Below are 14685 nucleotides of genomic sequence, written 5' to 3'. Positions count from 1 at the left end.
AGTAACGGCGGGATCCTTTCGGATCGGATGACTGTGTACATGTCTCAATAGACGGCTGTGGAAATTATGGCTAAGAAGAGCTGTAACATAATAGGTCACGTCTCAAGAGTACGACTGATAAGTGGAAGTGTAGTCAGTCTTGAATTTAAACTCGGAATAAGCATAAGACTGTAATTAAGCTTGAATAACAGCACATAGTTGATTCCTATTTGGATTTCTCTTCCTCAGGCACGCGGAATTGAATCACACATCAAACTATCAGTTAATTTACTCAAATTCCGTTTTTCTTCACGCGGCGGCAAAAAAGAGGCTCCAAAGAACCAAGTATTTCTCCCAAACCGCCACAAATTTCTTTAAACGGTTTCTGGGTTATCTAATTAATATAGCTGGTGAAAAAACCCATGTTTTAGTTTTTTCAAATTCATCTTTGTTTGGGCAAATCGAGCATTTGAAATTTGACATTTTTCTGCTATTTTGCGTTTTTCCTGAGTTAACATTTTTTTTTTTATACTGTTCTGCATTCGGCCTGTAGATTTTCGAATTAGCGGTTGGATGCATTCTCATACATGGTGGGCAACACATAAGGCCACATTTCATTCTTTGGAAGACATGGCAGAGGCACTTAATACCCCTTTGAAGCATGACACTTATTCAGTGATCGAGCTTTTGTTGCATCTACAAACGATGGGATTTGTGGTTCTTACCTCTGATAAGGTACGAAGTGTCATGTCAAGTTGTCCTCCACAATTTTCACCTTTTCACAGCAATGAAAAGAAGAATGAATCCTCAAAAGAGTCCAAGTACTTGCACGTTAAGCTTCTGCTGTTTCCCTCATAAAAAAAAAATTATCATTTGTCTATCTATCTGTTCACCCAACTAAACCCCCATAAGCAGCAGCCAGCTAGCCAGCCGAGCTTCCTACCACTGGTCATCATCATGGCCCAATTCGTTCCCCTTAACAAAGAGCTTAATGTGCTTCTATTTTTTTTTTTTTTTTTAAACAAATGTTCTTGCAGGTTTATTTCAGGGCCAATGCTTGGACAGGGATGCATATTTCTTGTTAAGCCCACAGTGGAAGCTAGGATTGTTTTTCTCTTTTCTTCTTCTCTAAAATTGTAAAATTTTATAAAAAAGATTAATGATTTTCAATTTCAGGCAGCAAATACTTAAAAAAAAACATGTTAAAAACAGGGCTTTGACCGAGGTCTTAGGCTGGTTTTTCATTGATCTGAGCTGGGTGACTAGGATAGGATCCATGTCGGGACGATTCTGGAGATGCCCATGTGGTCGATTTCTCCATTGGATGCTTGTAACCTGCTAAACCTTGAAACAGCTGTGGAATTCTCAACTAGCTGCGGAATCAGGGCACTTTCCACAGCTAAGTTGCAAAACCTTATTAGAACAGGATACAGTGTTTTGAAGACCATTACAAACCATAACCAGACAATTTTGGACAATTTGAACCTATCAAAGCAGTTGAGTTTCATTTTTTTTTTTGAATCAATTGAAATGATGAAGTTTATTTTGTCTTATTTTTTTTTTTTTTTCTTTTTTTTACATAACAATCATTTTTCTGATCCTCCAGATCACACAAAGTGCAGGAGAAGAGCATACTCAAGAATTATTAATTTTTTTTTACTTAACAATCCTTTTTCTGATCCTCCAGATCACACGAAGCGCAGGAGGAGAGCATACTCAATAATTATTAAAAAAAAAATTCAGATGTAAGAAATAAGGTCTCTTAATTACACTTCCCCGGCAACGGCGCCAAAATGTCTAGTCAATTTAACGTCTTAAATTTCTCTACATAAATTATCAATCCGGGTATCGTAAACTGATGAAGTGTGGTGCACCATATGTTCTTAGTTAACCTTTCTCTTACTTCGTTGTTTTATAGTTTATGTTATTTTTGGGGTTTTGTTCTTGTTGGTTTCCTAAAGTGTCTAATGCAAAAGTGTAAATATGCAGCTACTTAAACAAAAGTGTAAATGTGCAACTACTTCAATTAAAATAAAATGCAACAACCAAACAATGAGCTAGTGACTATGAGACCCAGTATCCTTGCTGCTGTATGAAAAAAAAGAAAGTAAAAACTGAACTTAAAGAAAATCAAAGACTGAAAGCAAAGCAACTAATTCATCACACTACTTCAACTCTTCTGATTCTTTACCCTTCAGCTCAATCTACCTTATGGGAAGCAATCATGAACAAGTTAAGCAATATGATATCTAAATTGCATAAAGGAAACTAATCACACTACTTCAACTCTTCTGATCCTTTACCCTTCAGCTCAATCTACCTTATGGGAAGCAATCATGAACAAGTTAAGCAATATGATATCTAAATTGCATAAAGGAAACTAATCACACTACTTCAACTCTTCTGATCCTTTACCCTTCAGCTCAATCTACCTTATGGGAAGCAATCATGAACAAGTTAAGCAATATGATATCTAAATTGCATAAAGGAAACTAATCACACTACTTCAACTCTTCTGATCCTTTACCCTTCAGCTCAATCTACCTTATGGGAAGCAATCATGAACAAGTTGAGTAATCTGATATCTAAATTGCATGAAAGGAAATGAGCAAAACAAAACTGAAAGAAATAACAATGATGGAATTAGAACTCAGAAAATAATCATTAGTCATTAAAAGGCTATGTGCATCACTAATCTACAATCAACCGGTTGAACACACTTGCATGAATTAAAATTGCATGAATGAAAAATCTAATCTATCAAACTTGAAAGCAATTAAATGACATAATGAAATCAAAGAAAAATTACAAAATGAAATCTACTCTACCTTACATTCTAATGTGCTCCATGACATCTACTTCACATCTCCTTCCATGTTGAGAACACCAAAGCTTTATTCAAATTCTTCAAAATTACAAAGTACAACAAAGCTCTCCAAAGCTTTCAAAAGCCATCAAGGAAGAACTACAAACTCACAAGCTAAAAAGACTTAAGAACTCCAAACTCTAAGCTAAAGAGGACTAACTAATGAAGGAGAGAGATCTCCTATTTATACAAAAAGATGAGAGCCATCTCATTAATGAGAATCCATGAATCTCTCGCTCTACCTCTAGAGTCCTAATCAAAATAGGAACTGATAAGACACATGTCTTCTTAGAGTTACAATACAATTAGGAGATGTGACACATATCTTCATGATCCCATGATTCTTTCCACTCAAATTCGAATTTGGCCTTGGGGTGCCACATAAGGGTCTTCTAGAAGCCTCCTTTCAACCTACACATGTCAACAATCTCAACCCATTTGTTAGGTATAAGCATATGCACATTATTTTCTAATGTTTAACCACAAATTCACTTAAAAGGCTTAGAAATAATAAAGATTGGAAAAACATAAAGGTGGCCCAATGATAATGAAACTGAGATGAATGTGGTGACATAGTAGTGAAATGGAGGTGAAATGGAGGTGATATAATGGACATAACAGTGAAAGTGTAATGGAAATGAATGACATTTTCAAGACTCAACAGTTTGCAAGCACGACGACCCCCTTTTCTTCCTGGCCCTGCTTCCTATTTCACCATTTTGTTTTCCTTCTGAATTTCTTCCAGCCACTACCCCTCTCTAATTCTTTCCTGCTCTTGGTATCAGAGTGTCAGAGTCAGAAGGGGAGGAAAATTAAATAAACCTGTAAGAGTAGCATAAGTACAAACATTATAACCAGACCATATTTCATTCTTGGCCTTCAGCCATTCCATGTAAAGCACCATTACAGAATCTCAAATTCGGATTTGAGGAAGATGACCCGAATTCCCCCCAGTCCCTTCCCATCTTTCCTTCATCCTCACTATGCGCAACAGTAAGTGATACTCTTCTCTCAACCACTTAATTCCTTCCTTGGAGTAGTCGGCCCACTGGGTTCCAGGCTTAGAAACCCCGACACCCAGGTTGACGGACAAGCAAGGTTTGGGGAAATCAAGACAAGGAATGTAGGAGTTTGGCTCTGTTCTAACTGAAATTGCAAGCCCACTGAGGTCTGGAGCCCTCGGTTCCTCCCTCCTACCCCTTTGGTTATTGAAGCTACCCTGCATCCCGACTTGAACTAGATTAGCTGTGAGAATGATGAAGAACATACCCAAATCTCCCCCCCCGGGTCAATCTTACGACCCTCTACCTAGCCATCTCGTCAATTACACTAGATTGTACTTGCAATGGTAGAATTACCACTCGCACGGGGTTTTAGTCCACCAACTCCCAATTATTGCCCCTCTGCTCCTCTGGTTTACCCAGGAGCCAAGCTGTGGCCGATTGGTCGAGCTTTCCAAATTTGTGGTACCCCAACACCCCTTTCCTTCCCCCCTGGGTCTGGAGGTTTCCCAAGAACCAGACTAAGCAGTACTGGATAAACAAGTGTGCATTGCAAATCCCATACCCCCCTCGCATCCCTTGCTGGTTTTGGATATTGCCAGATGACTGCAGGTCCTCAGGGGAGCCTCAACCCCTTCTATATCCCAATCTTTGGGTTTCAACGATGGTCGTTGCAAATTTCACTACCCAGGGGCCAAAAAACACTCCTAACCCTCCATGGATCCCCTTATTCCCCAACAGTCTACCATACATTGCAGAAAGTAAAAAACCAGACATCAACAACAGAAGACTGAGCCAAATTTCTTTTGAAACATTCGAAACCACCACCATTCGATGCTAGACCAGCCTCCATTCTTGCGGTAATGACACCATATAGATACTAAGGTAGGCTTGAATTACATACCAGTATCCTTCCGAGTTGTTGAAGGCGTTTTCTAGGTGGAGGCGACAATCCCTTCTCCCGCATGTCGAGTTCTCCCCCCAGCTTCTAGTCTCGTCACCTGCTACCCGTTTCCTCCTCCAACCTTGCATGCATGCAATTCCTCCCTTCACAACCTTTCCTCCTTGATTACTTAATGACCCACCCTTTTGTTTTCCCGAGGTAATCAACACCTACCTTTCTATCCCAGTTCCTCCTACCGCTCTCGTGTGGGGTCCTTGGATGGGCTGCCCACTTACCCTGTCCACTTGTCCTTCAAGCGTGTCCACGATCCAACTCCGGATTTCCTCTCGCATCACATCCCGATCGAGGGGAAAACCACACATTATTAGAGACAAGACCAACAAGCAATAACCAATAATTTCCTTCTTTATGGAACAAGAAGTAAAGTGCCTGAGGTAGAGCAACAATAAGACCATTTCCATTTTCCAATGAAATCCAAGCTCGCACTGTAACAATGTCACTTTTTTGAATACCTTCTTCACATGTAACATCAATTGTTATGGAAGAAATCATGTTAAGAACTACCTTCACATCATTGACCTTTATATAAGTAAAACATGATTGAAATAGAAAATTCATACAGTCATTGGGAGTCTTTTTACTTTGATCCTAAAAGGTGCGCATCTTTTGTGACTGAGTTTCTTTACAATAGCCTCACTAAAGTGAGGTAGGTGCACAAAATGGAGCAATACCCTCAATGAGGACCTTGTAGTTAGCATTTCAATATGTGCCCTATACTTCAAGATATAGATCTCAGTTAAATGCAAGTCACACTTCATAGGTCATGTTTCAAAATTGTAGTGCCATTGCGTGTTGAACCTACATTTTGTGACTTAGATGAATGGAAAATATAGTCCAATCACAATTTTCTTTGACAGTGCAGTCACAGTTTTGGACCACAGTATTGGTGAAAGCAACGAGTTCCATTTGCAACTACAAGGGCATAAATGGGATCTGAGGCATAGGCCTAATTGCAACTTCGGTTCATAGAGAAAATTGCATTATTAAATAAATACCAAGATTGCAATCCGTGACCAAAGGCTCATCACAATTCAACACACTAGCGCGAGTTTCCATTAGGAAACATAGTTTCACTGGAGAAGGAACATGCGACTGGAAACCAAGTTGAAAAATTCACTCATTGTGACTGTGCAAAATATATAAAAGGGAACCTCCTACCCTAAGCTCAATCTAAGATGAATGGACAGGGTATTCCCATTGACAATATTGTGAGTGAAGCAAAAGGATTTATATGGTCATTTTATGGGTATATCGAGTGATGTATGCCACAAAACAAATAATGGGGATGAACACAATTCGAGGCTTAAACCCACAATGGCATCGGCTAACGCTCAATAAAATCAAATGAAAAACGATTGCAACTACTTTTCAAACAAAATTTAGACCGTCAACTAATGTGTTCTTTCCACAAATGAATATATATGCAAATGAGTCATGGGTTTGAGGTAATGGGATCAATTTGGGTGGAAAATTAAAATGGATTCATCACATTCTTCGGGAAAAAATCCATATTAAGAAAAGACCGGCTAGGGTATGGGTGTGGAGAACCATAGACATTGAATTTTGTAGACGCAAGATAAATTATGGTTCCTTTAGGGTATAACTTCACTGCACAGGCCAAAGATGAATGTCTGATGGTCGAACACAGAGCTAGTATAAAGAAAATGATTTTAACACTTGGCAAGCAAAATCCACAAGGTGGCATTCGCTAATGACAATTGGAGGAGAGGTTTGCTTGTTCAACGTTAGAGGTAGAACGAACTAGAATGAGAGAGCGATGTGTTTTATAAAGTGAAGGCACGTGTGGGAGGGGTTGCAAGTCAGAAATATGACCTAATTTTTATCGCACGCACTAGGTCTAGGGAAGTCACAGGTTGTGATTACAGATAGCAGTGCCAAATCACTGTAACTTGTCGTCGCAATTTGCAACCTGAAGGATGGATATTCCATATGCTAGTAGCTTGAATTTTGATCTTTATGAGGAGTATTAGATCTTGAAATGTAGATTCTATTTTGAATAACATATTTAAATGCACTTTGTAGAGAAGTATTTGGACCATACTACCATACAGAGTCTCTTGACATGGAATCTTGAGTTGTGGAAGTCCCACAAAAATATGAGAATGGATTGAAGTTTGACAATATTCTTGCAATAGGTATAAGACCAGTTTCTCTATTCTGAAAGAGCTAAGAGATCCCATATTGTTAGCTTGATATGGTGAACGCCATACAAAAGGAATCCTCATAGATTAAAAGGGAACACATATCATTGCTACCCTTGTACCCTGGTTACGCTATGAAAGAACATTCTCCATATCTTCTTCACCATAAATTTTTTGAGGATAAAAAATGCAAGAGAGAAGGTTTTATTTCCATCTTTATGGTTCTCATTGAAATAATATTTCACTCTTCTTAGAGTATTAATAAGATGAAACTTGGCTTGAATACTTGAACCATTTAAAAAACAAATTTATAAGTAAATAGAACTTGAATCCTTAGTTGGGAATATCCTTGGCGATTGATCATCCATAACATGATTGCTTCCCCAATCTCTTGTCTCTATGTTAGGAGCGATTTTTGTAGTTGGTTTTTTAGTGCCTAAACTAGTAACATTACTCGTTTTCTCTTTAAATAACTGATCACAAGCTTCAAGAATTTTCCCCTTGTTGTTAGTATCACTGGAGCTAACTGTATTTCTTCCTTGAGAATTGTTTCCTGCCAAGTTAGATAGTGAGGAATCCATAGAATCTTAAGTTTTCACTAATATACATGTAGGATACAACTATTTCCTAGGACAAAGATCCCTTAAATGCTATTGATGATAATGAAAACTTCATTTTCCCAATCTTATGGAACACTAAAGTCTGGTATTTCAAATTTCACGTACACATTAGTGAATCTTTCATGGCTTCTTAGCAGGAAGGTCTCTCTTTTATTTTTGGTATGTAATGAATGTCATGTTATTTTGCTTCAAATACCCTTTTAGCTCACAACCATCATCTTCCCTTTATCCTTTTCTCATGCCACTGGGAATCCTTGGCGCTTGATCGTGGCACCCTTTCTTATTTGATCTTGCAATATCAAAGTTTCTATTTACACTTGCACACTCATATACAAATAATTTGGCTAATAAAATAAGGCTAGATTAACATAACTTCATCATCCATACCTACAAGATCGGTAAAAACCATAATGAATATTAGTGGAGGTAGATCAAGAGAATTTAATTCATGTGAAACCAAAACCAGAGCAAGGCTAAATATTTTGTAAAATTTGCTTGATTGCATGAGTTGTAGACCATAATGAATTTATGTAAGATGAGGGCAAGGATGAGGAGTAGCATGCATAGCTAAATGAAATCATGATATACCTTGGCCTTTAGCGATAGATAGGAAAGTGATACAACAAGAAATATCCTTTAAAATCTTGAAAAGGTAAAGGGGGAGCCAAAATTTAGGCATAAAAGCTAGAATTTTGGGTGTTGTTTTAGAAGCTAAAATAGTTTCCCTACCCATGCACAATACAAGCTAGTGGGCTACCACGAATGGGAAGGCTAAAACCATTACTTTCTAAATGATGGATACATTATTTAAACTCTTGATAGAGTCCCATATATAGGCTTTCATTGTTTCAAGGGAAATACATTTCTCTTTGAGCACATGAGACAATAATCCATTACCTTGAATTAATATCCAATCACTCTTTGTAGTGAAAACCTTATAGAATAAAAATATATTCTTGAGACCCTAACTCCCTTTTTCTTTTGGCATTGCAAATATCTTCTACTAGTGAGTGGAATATATTTCCCATCTTTACAACTTGACCAAATAAATATGTAGCATGACATTTTAATTGTTTCCAAAACTCTAGATATCTTAGATAAGGACTTGAAGTACACTATAATGGCCTTTAACATTTCTTTTACTAAGACTAGCCTACTCTAGAAAACCAATGAATACACTAAATTCAATTTTTACTCAACTTTTGTGATTAAAAATTGTTAACATTTTTTTGATAATCATTTGGCATGAGCATGGAACCTAGGTATTTCATTCCTCTTTCTACGTCACATTGGTGATAATCTTAGCATTGATGGGACAAACAACCTGTTGGGAAAAATACTGAGAGGGGGTGGGGGTGAATCAGTATTTACAAATCAATAACTTTTTACCTTTCATTTTCAGATTTCTATACGCAACTTTACTGAATGGAACCTGCATGTGTATGCGACTGTTCTTAAGACTATAAGTGTATATCCAATGAACTTACAATTCAGTTAATCCATCATATGTTTGTCTTCAGCTAGTGCATTAGTAATTTATTAACCATTAGATAAACATTAACCATGTGCTGTAATAAATAAACCATCACACATAAGAAACACACATGAACACCAAGATTTAAGGTGGAAACCCAATGCAGGAGAAAACCACTTGTTGTTGTTGTCTCTGTCTTCTTTAATATAAAAAAGTTGTTTACAATCTTGTACTAGTGCAGACTCATACCAGTATGCATGCACCCACCTGTAGAAGGCTACAACCTTCTCACATTCTCCAGCTTTTACTGGAAGGGAGATACAACCCCCTAGCTCTTGTATTGGCTAATATGTTTACCAGTACGTAGGCACTGACCTACAGAAGGCTATTGCCTTCGCTCGTTCTCCAACTAATACTGGAAGGGAGCTCCAACCCCCTAGCTCTTGTACTGGTTGATATGTTTACCAGTACGTAGGTGCTGATCTACAGAAGTATACCACCTTCACCCTTAATCTAGGGACCACGTTTCATAAATTTTCAGACTGGATACTACTGGTACACATCAACAAAATATGTAGGCCACGTTTAATCAAATTTTCATACTGGTCCCATCAGTAACATTGAAGCTCAAAATCAATCACCATTGCAATACAACCATCAAATACACCTGTATCAATCAATCACTGAAAACCAATCATCAATCTTTGATATAAATGAAACCCAATCATCAAGCTTTGAATCAACCACAACTGAATCAATCAACCACTAAAACCTCTGAAATAATTGAATCAACCACAATTGAATCAATCAATCACTGAAAAATCAATCAACTGACACTTAATCAAAATTAAACCAATCAACTGGAACAAATAGATCATTGTAACCAGTACAAAGATCTGAACCCAGAACACTGCATCGACAACTAGAACCATCTACAACCTCAAAACTCATATGTTTGAATGCATACGCTACTTAAATGATGCCAACCTACATGTATACGCTACTTTTTGTAACCCAACTTGCGTATACCTCTAAAGATACTAAATCATAAAACTTATGAACCATAAACTATACTACCCAAAGATATTATGAAGATCTACAGTCATATTATAGATTTCTAAATAGATAGCAGCAAAGATCACCCTTCTAACTCAATCAATCAATCAACCAGACTCAATCTCCTTATACAATCAATTTTACTTTCAGATCCAAAGAAGACATCATTGACAAACAACAGTAAAACAACAACACTGATTAGATAGATCAGTCATCTCTAAACAACAAACTTTTCTTCTGCATATGCTACTTGGAAGAGTCGAACCAGCGTGTATACATGTCTTCACCAAGGCGAACCAACGTATAGATCTACAAATAATAACTTATAACTTCACAGCTATTCCAGACTTTAGATATACCCATATCATAGAATTTAAAGGATAAAACATTTGTTAGCACTCAGATCTAGCCTATCCATTATTAGATCACATAATGATAAGTCATTTCAGGTCTTATGATCCCGATCCATCATTAGATCTCATCCATCATCAAACAATCAGGGATCAAGCAAAGCATCAGAAACCCATAATGTGCATATTTGCTTTTGATCTAACTTTTCATAAGATATTCATTACTTTCATACCTAGCCCTTTGACCTTCTCCTCCTTTATATACTTAGAGCCTTTTTCAATACCTCATACCAAAACAACACTTAGAACCTATGGTATTATTAGACGGGATCAAGTAACCATTATTTCGCTCAATATTGTGGGATAATACCATGGTAAGGATCCTTGGTATTCTATAACCTTAATTTTCCATCCCATCTGCACTTTTCCTCTTGTGAAAGTGCGTGCATATGTATATGCTCCTTTTGTTCTGTGTACCCGCTTGTATACACTACTTGGACTAGGAAAAACAACATATACAACTTAATACGCCTTAAAACATTCTTTTTCTTCAATTGCTTGATTCTGATCTGTAATCCTTTGTTCCATCATCCTGTTCTTCTGTGCCATTACTCGGTTACCCCTAAATTGACCTGTTACAAGTGAGTTTCCATCATACATCACTTACGAACTGATTCCTTTGAACTGCCCTGCATTTTGTCACATCCTATTTATTGACAACTCTTATCAAGGAAAACACACACTAACAATCTTCCTGTATCAAAACTTTGACCATTATTCTATTCCATCATTCTGTCACCTCTGATCTGTCCTGTAAATTCATCTAGTTACTATATACAAGTTAGTTTCCATCAAGGACAACACATGCATCATAATGACAAAAATCACCCCATTTGGACTTGATGGCAACCACTTTTGTGGTTGGTCACCACAACCTGTAAATAACATCAAGACAAGCACAAAGATTTTCAAAACATCAAGATAGTCTCCAAACACCAAGCTACTCTCCCCCTTTGACATCAAGGGCAAAGGGTTGACCAATGTTAAATGAAGACTTCCATATCTAAACTGCTATATATGCACACTGATCATGCTTCCTTTAGGAACATGCTGAATTCTGTAATCAAATTCCCCCTTAGTACATGCTGAGATGCACTATACCATTCATGCTCCCCCTGAGCATATGCAGAGTCTGCAGAAATATTTTTGAAAGAATAACATGACTCTATAGCTCAAATATGTGAGTATAACCTTCCTATCACTAACGACTCATACATACATCAATCTCCCAACCAAGTGGGGATACAAATTCGACATGATCTCAAAAGTCCATACATGATTGAATATGACATTTATTACATCATAGGTCTTTACATGACCTTTACATCAAATGATATACTGATAGAGGGAAATGTTCCCCTAGGGCTTTTTGGGTTGAAACCATAGTAGACTGAAAGTTATCTATTCAAAGAAACATGCATTCACACAGCCATTATGCTATTATAAGCAAATTCTATGATAAGGGTACGTACCTTTGGTCCTACGTTTGAGAAGGCCCTTAGGGTCCAAACCCTTCTTGGAGTTCCCTTCTTCTCTTTTGTCCTGCAAAACAACCAATTCAAAGAACACAGCAGTACATGGAAAAAAACTTATAAAGAAACCATCTTCATGTTATAAAGAAAGGTAGTTAGTTATGAAATCCAAACAACCATTTACATATGAATTCTAAACATGAATATCATTAACATAAAGAAGATTCATTTCGGGAACCAAGACATGTGTTTCTTTTATTATAGACAAATAAAGTACATAAAAAGGAATATTTTCACCTGAGTCACCTTCAGCAGGCTCCAAGCAAAGCTTCCTTCCGGATCCGTTCCAGCCTCAAGCCTCTAACAAACTCCTTCCATGACTCTCTCCATGATGTCATAAATGGTGGATGAACATCAACACACAAGGAAACAAAGGTTTCCTGTACAAAATGGGGGAAGTGCAGAAGGCACAAGGGACTTCAGACCTGGTCAAGGGAAAAATCTCAGCATAATAACCTTTCTCTCTCTTCTCTCCTCCTTTAGGCCTTCCCTTTGAGGTCTTTTTATACCACTCCCAAAGTAGTTTTTTAGTTAGGAGTTGGTTGGGAACAGTTGGGCCACGGGCACTAACAGGTGATCAGCAGGTAAAACCCGCGATCTCCGCCCGAAAATAAGGAGTTTTATTATTTTTTAATTGTTTTAATACATACACGTGGGTTGGATATACACAGACCCGCGTATACACGCGTTTAACTCAGGGCAATGTCGCGTATAAGGGATACAACACTGTTTTTTAAATTTTAGGACCAGGTCTGGAAGGAGGGGTTTCCCTAGGCCATGAGTACAGCATCGCAAACCATAAGAGTGAGATTTGGAGCTATAACAGATGCCCTCTAATATATGAGGTTAGAAGGGGCACATGACGGCCGAAATGTATTATGCAAGTACATGGAAAGGAAGTCTGTCAAAAACCGAGGAGGACTTCACCAGAATTCAGCCTGCCAAGCCACCAAAGGAGATCAGAAAGAAACACTGTCTAAGGCGGGCATACCCATACTCAGAAAAAGTAAATCATCTCTGCATATCAAGTACAAGAGGATCCACTAAGTATACAAGTATAAAGGATTGAAAGATACATAATGGATCATCTGATCATGATGAACAAGTACATGTCTGAATATCACATATAAGACTGTCAATGATGCTGAAAGATGCAACGGATCACTGATATCAAAGACTGATCCCAAAAGGTACCAACTGAACATGATGGAATAGGATGGTACTACACTGCAAACTCAGGTGCCAGCATATAGAATGTCGCCATGACTGACTGCAACATATAAAGTGGAGTGGTATCAACTAGCAGCGACAGGAGCAACTGTCAAGTGAACCAATGAATGCTGATACAACCTGAGGTCTTCACCGACCGCCGTGGTACATTTCTACACCATGGGAATAAATGATCTGAATTCAACCATGTGAGAAATCGTTTGATTACCGGTCATTGATGTATACTGTTAACAAACGCGAGACTACTCACCAATAATGATAATGAGCGTCAAGGTACCCAGTACAATCTAACAAGTGTGAATATATGAGCTGGAGTCGAACACCTGTAAGAATCTATCGATTAGGAGACAATGATGATTTCCCACTATCAATAGCGAAGGATCTGCCACTAATGACTGCAACCCCAAGGTACTGCCAAATGGACTCTAGATCTTTGCCCCAGAGCAATGAGTCAGAGTCGATAGGGAAAGATCCGCTAGAAGGAAGGCATTAAGGCATCCTTCATCAATCTAGTGCGAGTGTAACCCGTAGGCCAATAATGTGGAAGGAATCGGACGAAAAAGATGTAGTAACCCAACCGAAGTACGTTTCCGGCGTACACAAGATGTGGCTAGCGCACGGCAGAAACCCTCTGAACCAACCAATAATGAAAGCTGACACAGAGGCGAGGTATTGACCAATAGGGTCAAATGGAAACCAAGGTACTGCATGAATCCCAATGTGTGATAATGTAAGCTAATGTCGAACACAAGGGAAACCACTCAGTCAAAGACCCATGATACTGATCGATGCTGAGCACAAGGTAACCTATCAATAATGAAAATAGGGCCAAGGTGCAGCTCTAGGCCTATCCTCAGAGCAAGATGTCGTCGTCGATAAGGACAAGACCCGCCAGCAAGAAGTCAATGGGGACCTTCTCAAATCGGCACGAGTAAAGGACCAATATAACTGATGTGATGATAGACATGACACTGACAACCAAGGATGGCCAGGTAGGTTTTAACCCTGTACAGAAATTACCTGCATACGAATTCTTAAACAAAGAAAATAAACAATGTGAGAGCATAACCCATAAAACACATATGCACAGAGATTTTTCCCTGGATCCCAAAACCGGGACTACTAGCTTGATTTTTCATTATTTTCCTTTCAATGTTACAATACATATTTATACATGCCAAAGCATCCAATACCATGGACTGAAAACCATCGCATCCAATACCATGGACCGAAAACCATCGTGTCCAAAAAACATGTGCGAAAATCATGCACAAAACCATAGGTGGGTCCGCCCAACCTAACATATGGTCCAAAACCAAAATTTTCCGGGGCGCTACCCCGGACCCCATAAAGTGGGGTTACGGGTGCCCTTCAAACCCCCTATTAACTAC

The 14685-nt window shown here is 38.2% G+C and overlaps 1 pseudogene; it reads right to left on the bottom strand.

The window, feature by feature from the left end:
* Positions 1–6763: 6763 nt before the first annotated feature.
* Positions 6764–14685, bottom strand: part of LOC149148670 (plant UBX domain-containing protein 11-like) — a 31143-nt pseudogene continuing 23221 nt past the window's right edge.

Source organism: Pinus tabuliformis, chromosome 9 (genome assembly GCF_031772625.1).
Source record: "Pinus tabuliformis cultivar Carrire ecotype Pingquan chromosome 9, CPIR1, whole genome shotgun sequence".
NCBI lineage: Eukaryota > Viridiplantae > Streptophyta > Pinopsida > Pinales > Pinaceae > Pinus > Pinus tabuliformis.
This window is presented reverse-complemented; position numbering and strand designations above follow the sequence as displayed.